Raw genomic sequence first — 20,207 nt, 5'->3', positions numbered from 1 at the left:
GACCAGTACCTAGCGGCGGAACACCCTCAATTAAGGGGGGCACTGTCGACTTTTGATCCCATTCTTTCCATGCAACGCCCATAGGGCTAATGTTAAAATGCCAAAATCAAAGGGGGCACGGTTCCCCGGTGCCCTCCCCGTTCCGCCGCCTATGGCCACGACCATGGTGGCGACTGGCGATACCCGAGTACCTACAACCAGGCACATAGCCAATGGAGGGACGACAGGGTCAGCCGTCTCTCCCTGGAGATGAACCACTTTTATTTTTTTTTATTTTTTTTTTTGTAACTGAAAATGTGGGCCCCTCCCGAAAAATAGTGGGCCGAATCCGGGGACTTTTCGGGTTTTGGTGGGGGTATACCCTGGGCTCCGGCAAACTACAACCCCAATGAAAAACAAAAAGTTCCACCTCTGACCTCTCCCTAAGGACAACTCAATCAGAAGAACGACCGCGTAAGCGTAGCGTCAATAATGTATTATCTGCGCCAGTTCTGTAGTAATTTTGCATGCTTCCAAACTGGCAGCCATGCTTGTATAGTGGTGGTTCGCTCATGAAAATGAATCATGAAAATGAAATGTGGTTGCAATATTTTTCACCGAGTTCGGTCCGCAAACTATGTTTTTCTGATTCAGAAAAATAAGAAATGCTAGTAAAAAAAATCAGCTCCATACATGGATTTTTTTTCGATGATACTGTCCCTTTAACGTCTATGACGCCAGCTCCGTGTGGAAGGCTAGCCAGGGCATTCAGACTGCCCCGTAAATGAATTGCAAACGTTTCTAGACTGCCGACGTCGTCAGCTCGTATGCTAGGGAATTGTAACATATTGTCCACCAGTCTAGCAGCCACCTGAACAGGACTCCCGTAGCGGTGCTCAAGCAGACGAATTGCTTCTGAAAACCCTCTCGAAGGTGGTAAATGTAAGCAAGTGGTGACAATTTCGCGTGGTCGGCCAGAAGTATACTGGTGGAGGTAATATAACAGTTCTTCTTCATCACTTACTCTCGCCACAATGTTTGTTTGAAAGGCTCTCATAAAACAGCGGTATGTCCCAATATCTCCATTAAATGTCTGCATTTCTAAAGTAGGAAGGTGGAGGCGCTTAGCTAGCTCAAATGAAGAGTCAATGTGATCCTGACCATGGAGAAACGTAGAGTGGGTCGGCCGACAACGATTTCAATCGTTTTGAGTCGGGTGACACGCACGTTCCATATCGGATCGCGCCTCTTCTAACCGCGTAGCGCCAATAGGCGGGGACGTACTGGGGCCCTCTAGAACGGATGCGTTAGTACAGAGGTCTTTTTCGCTCTCTTCCGCTTGCAAGGCTGCTTCTGTAACGCTGAAGCGTTCATTTTCCAAGCGGACACCGGCTTCCGGCCGCGGCACACCAACCCAAAGATGGCCAAACCAAGATATACACTAGCAGCGAGGACGGCTCCTCTTCGACCAACAATTTCAGCCGGGGACGGGGCCAGGCGCAAAGGAGGGCAGCTGCAAAGACACAACTATTTAGGCCATGGAAGGGGAGCGGGCCACTGCTCCCACTCTAATCTCCGAAGCGTGAGCGGCCGGCCATGCCGTCTGGCGCCCGACCCTTTTCATAAACAGGATCATCGGTCGTCCGGCGGCCGACTCCAGCCACCTGCGTGCGCCGCACGACGCGCACACAGTGCACAGAGGATCAGCATCTGTCCAGGCCCGGCTCTCTCACGGCAGCTGACATCCAAAAATAACTGGCAATTCCACCGATGACCGTCCGACGACCATGAGAAAATTCTGACCGGACTCAACAGAACAACATTCTGAAAGGGTAGCACACGACAGCGCTACGTTCAATTGATCCGCCGGGCCATCACTGAAAGAGGGGAGTGGAGACCGGCCCCGATTTGTAAGTAGAAAAACAGAAAGGGAAGCAGGGACCAACCCGGACATGTGCGCCATCAAAAACACGCGGCCACCTGGAAAGCACGCAGTGACAGGAACATAACACCAGAGCGCACCTGCTTTGGCGACGCTCGCCATGGGACAGAGGTCATCTTTCGGCCCCCTACCCGCACCCCACCAGACGGCCGGCGTCGGCTTCAGTTGACCCGGACACGCGTGCCATTCAAAAACACGCGATCACCTGGAAGGCACGCAGTGGCAGGAGCATAACACCAGGAACCGTCACCGGGCAAGCAGGGCGCAGCTGTTTTCGGCACCGGCCGCCGTGCGAAATGGGTCATCTTTCGGCTCCCACACCCTCCCCCCCCCCACCACCCCCACCAGACGGCCGGCGTCAGCCTGCCATCACCATCGGCGTGGAGGGCACGTCTGGCAGGGCGGACATCGGGGGAGAGGGGAGGTAAAGGAAGAAAAATATTGCTATTTCAGGCAGCTCGGAATTGATCAAGGACTTCGCCGAATTCCGGGACATGGAGCACCATTATACGGTGACCCATATGCAGCTGGACCGCAGCTCCGCCTCTCCCCATCCTCAGCGACCGGCATCAGGAGTGCGTCTGAGGCTCGAATGGAAGATGGAAATGTGGGCGGAGCCACGACACCATGGCAGCTGGCCCTGAGGTTACATTTTCGTGGGAAGGGGTAGGGAGCTTATGAGTTCCCACCTATCAGAGCAAGGGAAATTCGAAATAGGAGGAGCACCATCGAAGACAAAATATCACCATGACTACGGCCCGCCGGAGGGCACGCTGCAAAAGTTGGACGATTCAGAGCTCAAATCCAGGGTCAAACTGATGGAAACATGAACCTTTTTGGCAAGGAATACAACCAATATCGGAAGAAGAGGGGCGGAGCGAAGTTGAGGATTCAGAAGATGGCCCGAGGAGGCGGCGAGAGGGATACAAAAAGGGCAGAAAAGAGAGAGGAGGGGGACAACACAGACAGAGAGACAGAGTCAGACAGTGGAGACACAGTCCAGTCGGTGGTGACGCAAGAGGTGGACGGGTCGGCGCCGTCTGGCGCCTGCCCTCATCTCTATCTCTCCGGTCATGGCCAGCTTCCCGCCGCCGGCTCGACGACCCAGAGGGCTGACGCCAGTAAACAAGTAAGTCCATGCACGGGAGCCAAGACCTGCTCGCCGGTCACATTCGCAGTCTGCGCCGGTACCACGCCTCGTCTGCTCGTCTCAATCTCTCGTCATTCAACGGTCAGCTCGGCGCCACCCAGCCAGCCATTGTATCAAATTTGGCCCCCAGCACCAAAAGGTTAGCACTGGTGGCACAAGTCTGCTCAGCCCATCTTTTCCTTATCATGTGCCCTGTTTGCCGCCCTGGTCTCTCTCTCTCCCTGAGGTGATTAATCCGGCCTTATTGGTTACTGATGGATCTGATTAGAGGGGACATTAGAAAAGGTGTGAGTGTATGTGAGTGTGGTGTGTGGGGATAATCGATGGGGTCATTAGCAGGGTCACAGGGGAGGCGTGCCCTGACACCTGGCACTGTGGCGTGGCGTCGTGGTCGGGCTCTGCTCCGCTCATCAGAGGTGCTCCCCGGGTTAATCTCTGAGGGGGGGGGGGGGGGGGGAAATGCTCTCTGCCTGCGCGTGTTAATTATCTGACTGGCCTATCGTCCGGCCTCCGGGTTTGATTGCAGTTCGTTACTTTGGTTTGCCATTCGTACCACCAGCTCTTAGGGAAATAGGTTATTAGCGCTGTTATCTTAAATTTGATATCAATTTCTCTTTAGAATTGGTCGGTGTAAAGTCTTTGGCTAATTTGATCTCTTCGCTTTTGTGAATAAAACCGGGGATAGTGGAACGATTCTTTCAGAGTTAATTGGGTAATGAGATCGCAAATGGGGAGCGATCGGGGAGTTTAAACACGCTTATGGTGGGGCCAGGACACTTCAGTGGGCCTTGCAGGTGACAAGACTGGGGGAATATGGTGTGGGTATCAACGGGACACATGATGGGTCCACTAATCACGAGGATTCCGGCGGCGCAAATGATTTGTCTCACATCAACGTCTGTGCTAGCGACACGGCTGAACCGGCCGGCCGGTCGGCTGATCACTGGTGACGTATAGTTCAGTGATGGTGGTTCCGTAGCTAAGTCTCCCAGCATTTAAATGTTTTTTTTTATTTTGTTCGGGTTCCAGTTAATTTATACCTCGTTGCGAATTATCGTCAGTCCATTATTGTCACTTAACGACCCTCATTTTGGATAACTCGGGTTAATTTCGGCTTAGAAACAGGTGGCTAACAGTCGTATTATATAATCAGCTAGGTTTCAGGTAAAACGTGTAAGGTCATTATTTGAAATGCCCGTTCGTGCCTCATCACGCTGTACTTTGTGTTTTGCCGTTTCTTTGTTGTGGTTTTAATAATGTAAGTGGAATAGACGTACTTACGGATAACTTTTAACTGTAATTATAGTTCGTCTCCAAAGTAAAGTAGAACGTTTGATAGGAAGCAATCCGACTTATTCTTATAATTCTTAAATAGCTCGATGTCACCTCGATCGACTTACAGAATTGCTTCGCGTTCAGATTCCTTACGATACGGCAAAATGCAGTAGTACGGTACACGTTTATAGCATCAGCTGTCCTGGTGATTAAGTTATAGGATTATCCAAGGAAAGAATAGGAACAACCGCGTGCCATTAATCACTCAACCCGCGGCCGGGTGGCGACGGTCAGCTGCGCTCTCGGAAGGAATGCGGGGGGCGGTCTGCCGCATGGGAAGGGATCAGACGGGCCGGGCGGAGCGGCGGATTAGCGAGTCGGAGCGGGACGGACGGCCGGGCGCGCGTCGGGAGCGTGTCGGGGCCGTGCGAGGTCAGTGACAAGCAATTACGCTGTCAAAGAACGATTGAACATAGACCTTTGTTTGTAAAGAAGGAGATCAATGCGGTTAGTTGTTCAATTAGGGCATTATATTAGTTGAGGACGGTCCGGATAATCCGATTAATCCCGAGGATCATTCAAGTCATCTAGCATTTCACAGAGCCTAAAGTTGGCCCATTTTCACAGTGCATTAAAGTATGTAAATAATCGACACCGCCGCCCTTCCCACCTGTTGTCCTCGTCCCAAGTCTGTAAATTAGTCGTCGGCTTGCTGTCCGTCTGTCTGGCCGTTTGCCTGTTCGTCCTTCTGTCTTTTGGCTGTCCGTATGTCTGTGTCACGGTTTGCCAGTCCGAGGGTCGGTCATTCTGCTGGTTGTTAAGCCTGTTGGTCGGTCAGATGGGTCGGTCTGTCAGCCCGTTCGTCTGTTTATTCGTCAGACTGCACGTCATCCAGTGGGTGGAGCGTCGACCTGTCTAAATCGTCATCTCGTCGGCTTATCGGCCTGTCAGTCTTGTCAGCCTGCCGGTCTGTGGTCGGTCTGCTGGTCTGTAGTTTGTCAGCCTGACGGTCTGTGGTCTGCCTGGTAGCGTTCTATCGGTCTGTTGGTCCGCCGGTTTGCAGTCTGTCATTGGCCTGTCATTTTGTTGATCTGTATGCCTGTCGGTCCATCGATATGTCAGAATGTCGGTCTGTGCGGGCGTTCAGGAATGTCTGGCTGTCTGGTTCCCCTTCCCTGCAGTCAGCCCTCCCTAAAAGACACTCACTTCCCCCATCTCCCTCGTTTCTCTCTCTCTCTCTCTCTCTCTCTCTCTCTCTCTCTCTCTCTCTCTCTCTCTCTCTCTCTCTCCCTCTCGCATTCGCTCTCGCTCTCGCTCTCATCTCTCTCTCTGTCTCTCTCTCTTTCTCTCTCTCTTTCTCTCTCTCTCTCTCTCTCTCTCTCTCTCTCTCTCTCTCTCTCTCTCTCTCTCTCTCTCTCTCTCTCTCTCTCTCTCTCTCTCTCTCTCTCTCTCTCTCTCCTTTATCCTTTGCCCTCCCACTAATTATGGCCGTGGAAGTTCCCTACATTGCGGGTGCTGTCAATTGTTTACATAATACGAGAGGAATCACGATGGTTAACAATCAGTACAACAGGTGCCCAGCGCGCCGAACTCGCAATAGCTTGTCGCCTGTGGCAGACAGAAACGGTCCCCGTGGCCCGAGCAGCCACTGTGCCGAGCAGACGCCCGCACCCCGATAATCCTCATTGTCCGCTCGGGTCGCGGCGGCGACAGGTCATTAGCGCATACCAGCCGGCCGGCGCCGGGTCAGGGCACGCCGCCGTCTGGTCGGGAAGACCCCAAGAGGGGAACAGCGGACGGCCGTGCCGTATGGACGGCTAGTGCCTCCAGTCCAGTTAGCCCGCTGCCGAGCTCGCTGCCGAGCTGGCCGACCGAGTTGACGGGTGGTCCAGTGCGACGGTCACCCCTGAATGACGTCACTCTGGCCTGGGTGATGCGCGGCACTGATCATCGCCAAATATGCTCTGCGCGCCACCCCGTGGCGTAATAGAGCATCACCCTTTCCTGGAGACGGTCCAGAGGGCCATCCTACACCGGCTGGCATCAGAGGCGGCGGAAGGTATTTTGGGATGGGGGGGGGGGCACACCTGATCCTTCCCGGAACCTAGGGTACCCCCAAATCTAGTTTTCTCACCGGTTTTAGGCCACTTATTTTTCACCCCTTGGCCTTTACAACGAAAAATCGAAACGAAAACATTTGCAAAAAGTGAGATATCCCGTCTCATCTGAGTCAAGGAACTACCTTTTTGGTAACTTGGAATAAACGTTTAAAGCTTTCACACGTGAGCTGTCAAATCAGGTATAGAGGGGGATTTTTTTACTTAAATAGGTATTGTCTTCCATTCAGCTTTTCTTTGAGGCCCACGGCCGCTAATATAGGGAGGACAAGCTGCCCCGACGGTTCCTGGCCCTATGAAACTTTGTGGGGGCAGCGCCTGCGCCCCCCACGGCCCCAGAGTTGTGGGGGCAGGCTACCCCTATGTGAGTGTGCAAATGAATTGGCCGCCCCTCTTTGTAAACTGTTCCGCATATCCCTTTCATCCGGTATCTAGAAACACACCATTAATTGATGTGCCGTTCGCCAGGGTGAACACCATATCAGGAGGGCTTTTTGTGCGCATTCCTCGCTGCGTCAATCAGTTTCTTGAGTTCTCGCCTAGGTCAGATATTTTCTTTGACTCGATCGGGCGGCTCAAGCGTGAGGCATCGGCGTATGCGTCAACACTGGCGTGCGTTATGTGACAGTCGGCCTCTGTCGGATGCAAAGAAGTGGTTTGTGTGTGTGTTTGGGGGGGGGGGGGGTATTTATGCATGTTGATGTATGCGTGTGGGTGTGACTTCACCTGTCATTGGGCGTAAGCCTGTTGGTGATTTATGAAAATACAAGAATTTATGAAAATACAAGAATACCCCCATGCTGCCCCCCGGCTCACGAGTCTATGCCGGCTGGCGTCTGGCAGAGTCGCGGGGAAAGGCCTGTGGCACGTTCAGACGCGCTTCTGTGACGTCCGCATGCCGGGCCACTCGCGTTCCGTCCTACTCTTCCGGTTACCGGTAGCTCGTAGATAGCTGCTTGATTTCTGAGCATTATGTGTGGAGGGCGTTTGGTGGAAATGTATGATATTTAGAGAATGAATATGTGCTTACATGTTGTCACAGTCTTCTGCGTTAGAACGCTCCATAATGAAGGTTGTTTCTGGTTAACATTTCGAAAAGGTAATAAATCTATGAAATTATGTTGGTAGATTTCCGATTTCGATTCCTCCGGTTGGAGGGTCTCAAATACCTACATTACGAGCCCTCCCCCGCCGAAAAGTTGGAGGGGCTCAGCCCCCGCTAGCCCCTCCAGCCGGTTCCCGGGAACCGCCCCTCTGGTTCCCGCGCCACTGCGGCAAGTCCAGTTCAAATACGTGTAGCACGCTGTGGCTGTCACCGTGACTGTTATTCGCGTTGAACAACTTGCTTCCTTTAAACCAATGACGTCATTAAAGTTAGCCAATTATTGGCTATTGCAAACCTTTTTGGTTGGTAACACTCGCACTGCAAAATGCTAGCCAATGTGATCAAAATATGTACGACGACATTGACAACAATGTCAATCCATTCCAAATTACTCGCTCTATTAACCCGCGCCCTGCTGGGGGGGGGGGTGTTTGAACACCCCCCCTTGTGGTTTTTCGCGAATATCTCAAAAACGGCGGCGCGGAGCGCCGCCGTTTTTGGTACACCTTATCATACATCAATTCTACACATGTTGTGAAAATTTCAGACCAAGGTCATTCAAGGTCAGGTCACCAGGTCACTTGAAGTGACCTCACCTCATAAAAAGTTTCAATGTCTGTCATAGCTACACCGAGTGACCGATCGCTTTGAAACTTTCAGCCATTGCTAAGAGCAATAGCATGTACAAAATGTATATCTCAGAATTTTGATATCGGTGACCTAAGGTCAGGTCAATTTTGCGACCTCCCCATTATAAGTCAATGGGAGAAAATTGAAATGCGCCTCCTTTGGACGAAAGACATTATAAACACTCCCAAACACTGAATTACAAGTGGTTTAGACAGACTGAACATGAAAATGGTGTCCGTGACCCCTGTTTATGCCCTGAGGTCATCTTAGGTCACGAATGGTATCTAACAGTTTTTCGCAAATAACTTTTGATAGAGGCATGCTAGAGCGATGAAAACACCTTAGATGTGTTCAGCTCGACGATACGGATCGACTGATATGCAACATGACCCTTTCCGGTCAGGTCATGACCTTGACCTGAGGTCAAATTTTCAAGTTGACCTTTCAAGGTCAAGTTATAGTTCATTCGATGCGTCTTGACGAGAGGAACACGATGCCGGTAAAAGTAAGCTCGTACAAGGCTTGGGTCAAAAGTTATTGCAGAAAAACTGTTTCCGAAAAAATCGGCTATTTTTGCAGTTTTTGCCCCCTGCAGGCAAAACCGTTGACGTTAGGTCAAATCTTAGAGAATTACTCAGAAAGGGCGTTAATAGGGCTATCGAATGCGCTTTTCCGCGGCGCTGTATCTCTATTGGTTCCCGAGTTATGCGTTGGCTTCTTGGAAATTGTCGACATTCGACCTGGAAATCGGCGAAATTTTGCCTTCAATGACCTCTGGTGACCTGACCTTTGACCTGACCAAAAAATTGACCGAAGTGATTTCCTCATTATTTTTGACGCTCTTTCGAACGCCGCCTTCCGCGTATCGCTACGTGGCCCAGGAGCCGAGTTAGAAGGGGGGGGGGTGTTCAAACACCCCCCCCCCCCCAGCAGGGCGTGGAAATCCAGGACCCCCAGCAGGGCGCGGGTTAACTTAAAAAGGTACTCAGCCAAACTGGCATATGTTCATGACGTAGTATGGAAGTATTGTGGTACTTCGTCGATAACAATTTGGGGGGGGGGCAAAAAGATATGTTTGCACCCCCACCCTGGAAGATGGGGGGGGCGCCGTGCCCCCGCTGCCCCCCCGCTTCCGCCGCCACTGGCTGGCATGGCGTCCCGCGCCATTCTTAAGCAGAAGGCAGCCGCCCGACCCCAGCGGGCGGTCATTAAAGGGGATTAACTGCCAGCGGGGAGCAGAGCCCGTCCCAGAGGGCGGCGGTGGTGCGTTATGGGCAGCTACTGGTTCTATCCCAGTAAAGGGCTGCAAAGCTCACTGCAGAACTGGCCGATCGCTGTCAAGGGCGTGACATCTGCCCTCAGGCAGTGTGAAAGGAGATTTCGTCGTTCGGTGCCCTCCGGGGGCCATGCAGGCCGCTCCAATTGTGTATTTGACGGGTGCTATAGCACCGGCCCACGTGTGCTCTCCCGGACCGCGCCCACTATTCAGGGTAACTGAGAAACACACGGTGATCGTCCTCGTGACGTCATGGGCATAATGCCAGAAGTGCCCTCAGATGAGTGACGTCATAGGACCGGAGCCCTCGGTACGTCGGGCTGGTCATGCCATTCATATTCATTTACCTTGGAGAGTAGGAAAAGGACTCGTTCGGAACATTTGGTGACGTCATCGGATCCACCCCTGCCTTGACCATCGATGTGACGTCATTGACACAGGACTCGCGCAGGGTGCACCATTCATACGCGCTCGCGTCTGAGGACAGTAAAAGTCTCATTCCGACCCTTTGATGACGTAATTGATTACAGTTCGAAATCCGGCTCGGCGTCCGATGTGCGTAGGGCCCTGCTTTCTTAGGTTCTGTGTCGGCAGCAGTGGTAATTTCAGTATGTTAAGGGCGAACATGGTCTTAGTTCATGATTTTAAGGATGGGATACTTTAGGAGGGATTACGAGCCAGGTATGGGATAAGTGATACAAAGATGGGATACATGGGTTAACGCAATGCTTAGGGGCTGCGAGGCTGTCTATGCATGTGGCACCCCTGTGTGTGATAAGCCCACCGACGCGACTACTTCACTGATGAGAGATGGGAGTGGGGAGGAGAGTTTAAATTAAGCTATTGAATGTCTAAACTATGGTAAATGTATTTCAGTGCTCGTTTAAGTTGGTATCGAGTCAGAACGAGATTACAGTTCACAGGGGAGGTTATAGAGAGCCAAGGTAGTAAAAGGGTAGGAAGGCCAGACTAATGGGGGGTACAGGTCGGGTACGAGTAAGGCCACCGGGAGGTCAGGACGTTAGGTTTCTGGGCCAAGAGGAGGTCGGGGAGTTACGGTTACAATTCAGGTGTATGAGACGAGGAAGTAGTAAATTTGGTTATTGTGTGCTGGACACTAAGGAGATCGGCTCTGTGGACTTGTTTCGTAGGTTCTCCGTCCGAAGGTAGTTAGATATAGATAATTTTGTTTACTTGATTATTTTGTACGCGTTTTACTCTGAGTCATTTCGAGGCAAACGTATTTCGGGCCAAGGTTCAACATCACTTCAGTAGACAGTGACGAAGACCCAAGTGACTCAAACAACATGCTCTGACGTTTGAATGATCTGGCTCGTCAAATACCCCTCTGGATGTTTCTACGGTGTAAGCCGGGCAAAATAAATAGCCGTGTCTCGGTCACGGCTAAGACCCATATGATTTATAAGTCCTGATGACTCAGGCGGGAAACCGGTGGGGTGTGACGGAGCATTCACGATGAGTGTACAGGCCGTCGCACCACCTGGCTTTGGGGAGGTGCCAGAACGGTGCCTTTCAGATCTTATATCTCCCCAATGACCAGTTCAGAGGGACACAGAAAGTGTTGCTCGATTACGGGAGGTTCTCATGCATGAATGTTCGATTCAGGGTGTGAGTTTTCCCCGGTATTGCGTGAGGGCACAGCGCCTCACGAACGTGGATTGTCGCGGAGAGAGCCACCGTACGGGATTGTTCACCCGTTCGTCAACATTTCGGCCGCCGGAGTGGTTCTAAAGCGAGGGTCGATCGGCATGGATCGGTATACCCCTCAGGCAGGAAGTATTCCACCCGCCTTTAACTCCCCACTCCGGTATCAAAAAGTTAAGTTATACCCGGCGTATTCTGCCGAACGGGGTCCACCGCAGGAGCCCTTTCACCAGCAGATCACGAGAACGGATTTGGTTAGGACCTGGTCACGCTGAAAATTATTGTGCACGGATAGCGCAGGAAAGCGCGGGAAGGTATTCAGGGAGGTCAAGGAAGGGTATTTATTGCGCCGGGGTGGCGCAGGGAAGGAGACCGGCTTGAGTTCCGGTGCCGGCCAGGTAACATTTTACAACCACGCGTTCGTGTCATGTGACTGCTGTAAGTCGGCATTGGCCCTGTCGCCCTGTCGCAGTTAGTCAGGTAGCTATGGCCACGCGGTGGTTTATTTTCTTGTGTAGGGTCTGCGACGGCAGTTAAAGGAAGGGTGACTCGAAGGTTGTAAGAGCTCGGGTGGCGTCCCGAGGGGGGGGGGGAGACTAGAACATCAGAAAGGTGTATTCATATTTGTCTCAAGAACCTGGAAGGGGGAGTCGCTCCAGAATGGCGCACAGTACACTCCCTCAGGCCAGATGCGGGGCAGTGGCAGAAAGGTCGGCTGTTCCTAGGCCACGGGCGGTGAAGGGACCCGGGGGGCGTGGGAGGAGGTATACCCCACAGCCGTGGTTTGTCGTTGGTGGAAGCCACGGGGACGAGGTAGGTGAATCGTCGGAGTTTCGGCCACCCGAAGTGATTCGAAAGGAGGATCGGAGGAAGTCCCCTCTCTCAATGCAGGGAGAAGCCGGCCTGCTATTAAAATCTCACTTCGACAAAAGTTAGGTTCTGTCCATCACGGAAAACCCGGTATAGCGCTACCTGCGGAGCCTAACTGACGGATCTGTGACCCGGGGGATAGGCAGGGCACGGCCGCACCACCGGCGGCGTGCAAGTTTGGTCCATCACATGCCGGTTCTGCTCCGGCATGTGACCGCGGCGTTAATATTAGGATTTTAGGCCTCCGCTGCCGTAGATATCAGAAAGAGGGGAGGGCCAAGATCCGACAAGGTATGACGTGTATGTTATTGTCACTCGATCGGTATTATCTATGATGATTGAGCCATATTGGTTAATTGTAAACGGAAATCGCAAGGTGAGTAAAGCCGGTTGGAGTTAATGAGTATTTTGGGAAGGGTTGTATTTCTTTTAGGGGCGAGCTTTAAGTTAAGAGAGAACTATAGCAGTCGAATGGGGAATAATACATTTTATCAAGCAACGGACGTAAATCTTAAGGAATTTTCCAGAGATCATGTATAATGGTAAAGGACAAAGGTTTTGACGCATGCTTACGAACGGCTACTGTACACCACTGGGGGAGGTTAGGTAAACAGGGAGGGGCCAGTTTAGCGACCTGGTGTTTTATCTGTATGAAAGGAAAGTGTGCATGATGGTGTGAATGTGAGCATGAATGGTTATATCCAGTGGGAGGCGCCCCTCTGTCTGTGCAGTTAATGGAAGTTTGCAATGTAATGAACTTTTTGTTTATTTTAATCCTTTGATCGGGAAGAGAGATTTATCAGGGTAACCTTGTCAGAAATCCTTTTTTTTGCATTCCAATTTAACCCCATTGCCCACTCCATCAGTGTAGCAGTCTATGTGTCCGCCAGTGACTGACCAGCCTCGCAAATCAAACAAACATAAAATATCTTGCAGCCGAGCCCCGCTACACTTCCCTCGCTGACATTTCTCTTATTTGCATTTCTACTTTAAGGGTTTCCTGTAAAGCATGTATTTCTTGAGCTTGCCGCTCTGAAATACATACAAAATAAAAGAAGAAACTGAGCTGCAAGATCTGGTTTCATAGTCCACTAGGGTTTCCTCTGCTGGATCTTGCATGGCTGGGGGCAGCTTGGCCGCTTCAGCGACATTTGATGCCGTATTTTCTTAAAGGTTTGACAATGCCCTTAATCTTTCAATCAGGATGGGTTTTGTGCCGCAGGTGTCCTGACCCAGTTTATCGAGTTGGATGCGCAACTGACCCCTTGTCATTTTATAAAAATCATCCGACATTTTAGTAATATATAAGCCAAGGGAAGACCTTTTTTACCTTAATTTATGCAGCAGAGACAGCAATTGCATTTACCTGAGCTCAGACCCAGCGACAAGAACATGCGGTGACATATCACTGTGACAACCACGGGCTTCAACTGCGTTGACGTATTCGCGTCGTGTTGGCTGATTATGCGATTATACGCTATTACATGAATTCATCAGACAGTAACACAATTAATACTTTATAAAGATCTTGTATCATTTACACATCGGATTGTGGTCGTAACTTCGTAACTCGTTTCGTATCCAATTGTAGTAGTGTCGAATCGTAATAGAAGTCGTGTCGAATCGTAACAGTAATCGCGTGTCAAAATCGTGTGATCGGAATCGTGATAGGTTCCACGTGCGATCAGCAACCGAATAGTGACAGGATATAGTGATCTTACAGGAGCTGACAAGAGCGCGGTTAGGATGGGACGAAGATGTACCACATGAGTCTCGGAAACAATGGAACAGTTGGCTCCAGGACATGAGTAACATCACACAATATGGCCTACCACGTTGCTTGTGTCCCGGTGGACTCTCGTCTGCAGCCGTATTGGAAGTACATCACTTTGCCGATGCCAGTGAGCGCGCCTATGGGGTCGCATCGTACATACGGGCGATCAGTGCGGATGGCCAAGTATCTTGCAGTCTTTTGCTAAGTAAGGGTCACCTCGCCCCGATAAAGCCCCTCAGCATTCCGAGATTGGAATTGTCTGCGGCAACTCTAGCCGTCAAGGTTAATCTTGAGGTGCACAGAACACTGGAATTTCATTGTCGTCCAAAAGTTTTTTATTGGACAGAGAGCACAACGGTGTTGAAGTATATAAGAAATGTAAAAGCAAGATTTCACATATTCTTGGCTAACAGATTGGCGGTTATTAGAGACGGCTCTTCAGTGGAACAGTGGAAATGGGTTCCGTCTGAGAAGAATCCAGCCGATCTTTTATCCCGAGGTTGTGATGCCAATACACTTATCAACGACCGCATGTGGATGAATGGACCTCAGTTCCTGCAAGGAGCACAAATTGAGTGGCCTAATGGCGCACCACAACTTACAGAAGACCAAGGCCCTAAATCAGAAGACCAGGAAGACCCAGAAATAAGAGCACATGCAACGTCTATGAAAGCGCTAGCCAAGCCAGAGGTCAGATTAGACAGTCCTATTCATAAACTGGCGGAATACTATTCAACATGGACACGTTTAACGCGTGCTGTCGCCTGGCTTCGCCGCACTATCGCAAAGCTGATGAAAAGAGGAGGGCGAACCGATAGATTTGAACTTTCCTTGGATGAGCTCGAGTCAGCTGAACGGATAATCATCGCGGACGTGCAAAAACATTGTTTTGCCAACGAAATTCAAAATCTGTCAGCCGGTCGACCTGTGCGCCTATCAAGCAGCATCATATCACTGAACCCAAAGTTAGATGAGGGGATACTGCGAGTGGGAGGCCGCTTAAGAAACGCGACGGATTTAACATACAACAGATTTCCGGCAATCATACCTGGCACCGAGAAGGTGACAGACCTTATCATACAACACGTCCACGTAAATGTGGGGCATGAAGGTCGGCAACACGTTCTTGCTGAACTACGAAAGAAATATTGGGTCACTAGGGGCAATGCGGCGGTGAGAAGATGCTTGAGTAAGTGCATTAGCTGCCGGAAGCGCACCCGCTCAACGGAAACACAGATTATGGCGGACCTGCCGACAGACAGAGTACAGCAGGGTGAATACCCCTGGGTGAGCACAGGTGTAGACTTTTTCGGGCCATTCTTCACCAAGTGAGGTCGCGCTCAATCCAAGCGGTATGGCGTCATTTTTACGTGTTTAACCACTCGTGCCGTGCATCTCGAAATTGCAGAAAGCCTGTCTTCTGATTCATTTATTTGTGCTCTCCGTCGCTTTCTGGCGAGACGTGGCTCTCAAGTTCGCACATTGAGATCCGATAACGGAACTAATTTCGTTGGAGCTGACCGAGAATTAAAGAAAGAAATAGATTTACTTACTGCACATGAAGCCTTCATTTGTCGAGAAACTATCAACCGGGGAATCGAATGGCGCTGGAACCCACCTGGTGCGTCCCATTTTGGAGGGGCGTGGGAGCGCCTGATCAGAAGCGTACGCAAGATTATGAATGCATTACTTACCCAACAGACATTCAATGATGAAACACTGTACACATTTCTCTGCGAAGCAGAGAGCATTATGAACAACAGGCCACTCGTGCCAGTATCATGCGACCCGAGAGACGAACAACCATTGACACCAAATCACCTTTTGCATCTGCGGGCCATTGTATTGCCAAGATCCGTTGTTTCGGACACAGATGATCTCAGTAAAAGGAGCTGGAAAAGGGCATCGTTCCTGGCCGAACAGTTTTGGAGGCGCTGGCGCACTGAGTACCTGCCTTACTCCAGCAACGGACCGGGCCGTACTTGCGGAGCCAGGCCAATTTGCAACAAGGAGACGTAGTACTCATGGTTGACAATTCAGTCCCAAGAGGGGTGTGGCCCAGCGATGCCATTCCTTGGGATTTGTCCCAAGATCTTGGGATTTGGACATCAACATTGGGATCTTGTGATTTGCACTGTATATCTTGGGATCTGGCAGAAGCTGATTTCAATTTGTCTTCTCATGCTTTCGAATGCTTTTTCCTCAGACGGTAAGAAATTTGAGATGGATTTGCCTCGCGGACGTTTCAGACTTCAGAGCATTCAAACATATTGAAGTAAGCTATATTCGGACGAAGCTTGCGGTGTTTCTAGCAGGCATCATCTTCCCGAGATCGCAGGATTAGTTTTGTATCATTACTTATTATGAGTATAGTAGCAGCTCTCAGTCGCCGTTTGGCGACTGGCGCCCATTTGTTCAATTTTGTATTGTATTGTATTTACGATCATGGGCGATCCACACATGGCGTGGCGATTACTGTCCAGAGTCTGAGTCGGGTATAAGCATGCAGGAACAGAGACCAGTCGAACAACAACACACACACACACACATACACGCACACACAGGAAGACTCTATATGCTACGATTTCTAACATACCGTGTAGGTACTTATATACATACAAGACGAGTGCCTAATTCAGGCCATCACGAAGGTCTATCGTTTTTCCACAGAGACTTGACAGCGCGTGCGAATTTAGAGGGTGGCAGCTGCGAGAGGTCGGGAGGTAGGTCGTTTAGGAGCTCGGCGGCACGGTAACTGAAACGCCGCTTACCGGTTTCTAGTCTGGGACGCTGGAGCTGGAGAAGGTTATCCTGACGTGTATTTCTATTCCTGGTTGAGGAGTCCCGGTTTTTGGCAAACATAGAGGCAAGTGCTACCGGTTCGCCGTAGTGTATCGCCTTACGTGCAGTGGCCATGGTTTGAAGTTTGTACATAAATTCGGGCGGCATCCAGTTGAGTTTCTCGCGCAGGTCAGTGACGTGGTCGAATTTGCGACGGCCAAAAATAACTCGAGTAGCGAAGTTCAAGATCTTTTGGAGTCGATTCAGGTTCTTTTTTGTACCATTTCCGTAAACTGAGAGGCAGTAATTTACTCGGGAGATGACTAGAGATGTGACAATGGTTTTGATGACCCCATCGGGAAGACAGTGACGCACATGGGAGAGGCCGATGAGCAGACCCATACACCTCCGGCTGAGCTCAGATACATGGGCTTCCCAGGTCAGACAGCTGTCAAACACCACGCCGAGGTTTCCTGCCTGCGCACATGGTTCCAGCTCCGTGTCACGAAACTAGAGGTGGCAAAAGATGAAAATTTTGGGAACCAGACTCGAACCAGACCCGGCTGGACATTTCTGGAACCAGTCGGACCCGGTCTTAGTTGGAATCGGAACCAGTTGGACCCGTTCCCCAAAAGTCAAATGATACAAACTACTTGTAGGTATCATTAGTTGCATCATGTAAAACAGCCTATTTCCCACTGGGAATACTCACGAGCTACTGTGTGCAAAGAAACATTCACTTCATTCACTTTATATTTTGCAATAATGTGTAGTGTGCAAGATGTATAGTTTATGGTAGGACCCGGTTGGACCCGTCAGAAAATGTCCAGGAACCGGTCTGGACCCATATGGGTCCAGACTGGTTCTTTGGACCGGGTCCTCGGGTCCACATTTTGCCACCTCTACACGAAACGATACGACGACTGGGGGCAAGTGTTTTAGATTTTGACGGCTGCCGAATATCATGAGTTGCGTTTTGCTCGCGTTGACCTTCAGGGCGTTAGAGTGGAACCATTTGTTCAGTGCTTCTAGTGAGGCCTCCATGCGCGAGATAAGGCCACTTACATTGTTTTTTGGGCCACTCACTAGAAGCTGGGTATCATCTGCATATTTGAAAACGCATGCGTCGTCGGCGTGAAGCGCCAAATCGTTTGAGAAGATCGTGAATAAAAGAGGACCCAGGGCCGAGCCTTGAAACACGCCCATAGTGTTAGGGAGTGGTCGTGACAGAACCCTGCGCTGGAGTCCATCGGTCATTGAAACGCTTTGTGTGTGACCTTTTAGATATGCTTTAAACCAAGGAGTTTCGATGCCGTACAGTGCGAGTTTGTCGAGAAGGAGTTTATGATCTATGACATCGAAACATTTGCTGAGATCGATAAGGCATAGGAAAGATGTCTCCCCTGTCCGTGGCAGCTAGGATGCGGTCGGTGACGGACAAAAGTGCTGTTTCAGTTGAGTGTTGGGGTCGAAAGCCATGCTGACTAGGTGCCAAAAGGTGATTTTGAGAGAGATAGTGTTGTAGCTGCTGCTGGATGACTCGTTCAACAACTTTCATGATAACTGGTACTAGAGAAATGGGTCGAAAGTTGCTGGGGTCAGATGGGTTTCCGGATTTGAAAATGGGATGGACTATGGAATGCTTCCATTGCTCGGGGATGTCAGATTTCGAGATGCAGGTGTTTATGATGTGCTGTATGACGCTGCCAATAGCCAAGAAACTGGTTTTTAGCATGCGGATGCACACACCGTCCGCTCCGCAGGCGGCTGAGTTCCGCATACTGAAAACCGTGCATTCGAGCTCACCGAGTGAGATAGGCCTGGGCTGGAAACCGCATGCGCCGACGCGTGGGAGCCGTGCGTAAGTATAGGTACCTGTGTTTTGGTTTCGGATCTCGGTAGCAATACGGGGGCCGACGGACACGAAAAATGAGTTTAGTTCGTCAGCGGTTACATCGGGTTGAACTGTTTTATTTTCTTTTTTACCAGCTATGACTGATTTGATTCCCTGCCACACCTTGTTGGGGCCACGTTCACTAATTTCCCGCTGAATCACGTTGCGCCGGTCACGGCGAACGGCAGAACGAACTGAACGATTCAGGTCTTTATAAACTGTAGATTCCCGCCCGTGCAGTCGTAGTGCGGCGCGCCGTTGGGCCATGATATCACGGGTGGAGGCTGAGACGGGGGGAGCGGTGGGGTTTCTAATGGTCAGGTTCTTTAAAGGGGCATGGTCATCTAGGACGGGTAGGAAATGAGTCAGAAAAGCTTGCCATTTGTCATGCACGGTCATTGCAGTGAACACTTCGTCCCACTCGATGGACATCAAGTCATGATTTAGGGACGCGACATCGACACGGCTGATTGAGCGGGTTGTGATGACAGTTGCAGTTTTACGCTGTTTAGGTACGTTAACTAGCACGTTTACGAACTTGTGTGGGCTAAAGTGACAGTGTTTTACATGACAGTCGAGCACGAGCTCACGGGTTTTGACAATACATACGTCAAGGAGTGAGCCGGAGCTGTACGTGGGTGCAGTTACAAGTTGATCGAGAGAGTAGTCCGATAAAAAGTCACTTAGGTGAATACGCGCGCGGAAACTCCGGTGTTTCAGCAAATCGCAGTTTAGGTCGCCGCAGATGACAAACGGAACCTTGGGGTGGTCGATCAGGATCCGTTGCAGCTGAGACTCGAGATCGTTGAAAGCAGCGCGTAGGGCAGTGTCCGAGTAGCGGGGCGGTCGGTAGAGCGAGCAGACAATTAGCTGACGATCTTTCTCCAGTTTTAGGAGGATCCACTGGGATTCCAGCTGACTCTCACGGCACGGCGGAACTGTGAGTTTTAGCGCTACAGAGGTGATAGAGTTTTTGGTAGCAATGGCGACTCCACCGTAGCCACTGCCGTCGGGACGATCCGCACGGCTGAGTGAGTACCCGGGTAGCACAACCAGCCGACTGGGCGTGCTGGGTCGCAGCCAGGTCTCGGAGAGTAGGAGAACGTCGAGGTCTTGACTGCTGACCACGTCGGTCAGTTCGAGCAGCTTCGGCTTAAGGCTTTGAATGTTGAGCGCGCCGATAAGCAGTCCGGTATTGGACAGACGGTCAGATTGTAGAGTCGCCGCCTCAGTACGACGCGTGCCCCTCCCCCTTCTCCCCCGCGCTCCGCGTCGTTGGGGTCTCCTCCCGCCGCTGCGGGCCGCGGCCGGCGGCCGGCCGGCCGCCGGGGACCGGCCGGGCGGCGAGCTGAGCACACCCCTTCGACCTTGAGAAGGGGCGGGCGTCGCGCCGGCGGACGATTCAGGGGACTCGGCGGAGACGCGCGCGGTCGTCCTGGGGGCTCGGGAAGATTTGAAATCTGGCGTCCGTTTGGTGGCCGGATCGGAGGCTGAATTCTGGTCGCGGGTGGTGCTCGGTGATAGGTAACGAGCATCACGAGGGAGCACTGGTTTTCGGCTGCTGACATGGTGTCTTAGCTTTCCGTCGGCTCCTCCATTTGCTGGTCTAGGTAGCGGCGCAGGGGCTGGGCAGGCCACGATAGTAACGACCCGCACAACCGCCAGCAGGGCCAAAAGGCGGGCAATGTCGCGATGCATGATGAAGAAGCGATGTACGCAGAAAAGAACTTGATTCCCAAAATTCGCGGG

Source organism: Amphibalanus amphitrite, unplaced genomic scaffold (genome assembly GCF_019059575.1).
Source record: "Amphibalanus amphitrite isolate SeventyFive unplaced genomic scaffold, NRLGWU_Aamphi_draft 000921F_arrow, whole genome shotgun sequence".
Lineage (NCBI taxonomy): Eukaryota > Metazoa > Arthropoda > Thecostraca > Balanomorpha > Balanidae > Amphibalanus > Amphibalanus amphitrite.
This window is presented reverse-complemented; position numbering follows the sequence as displayed.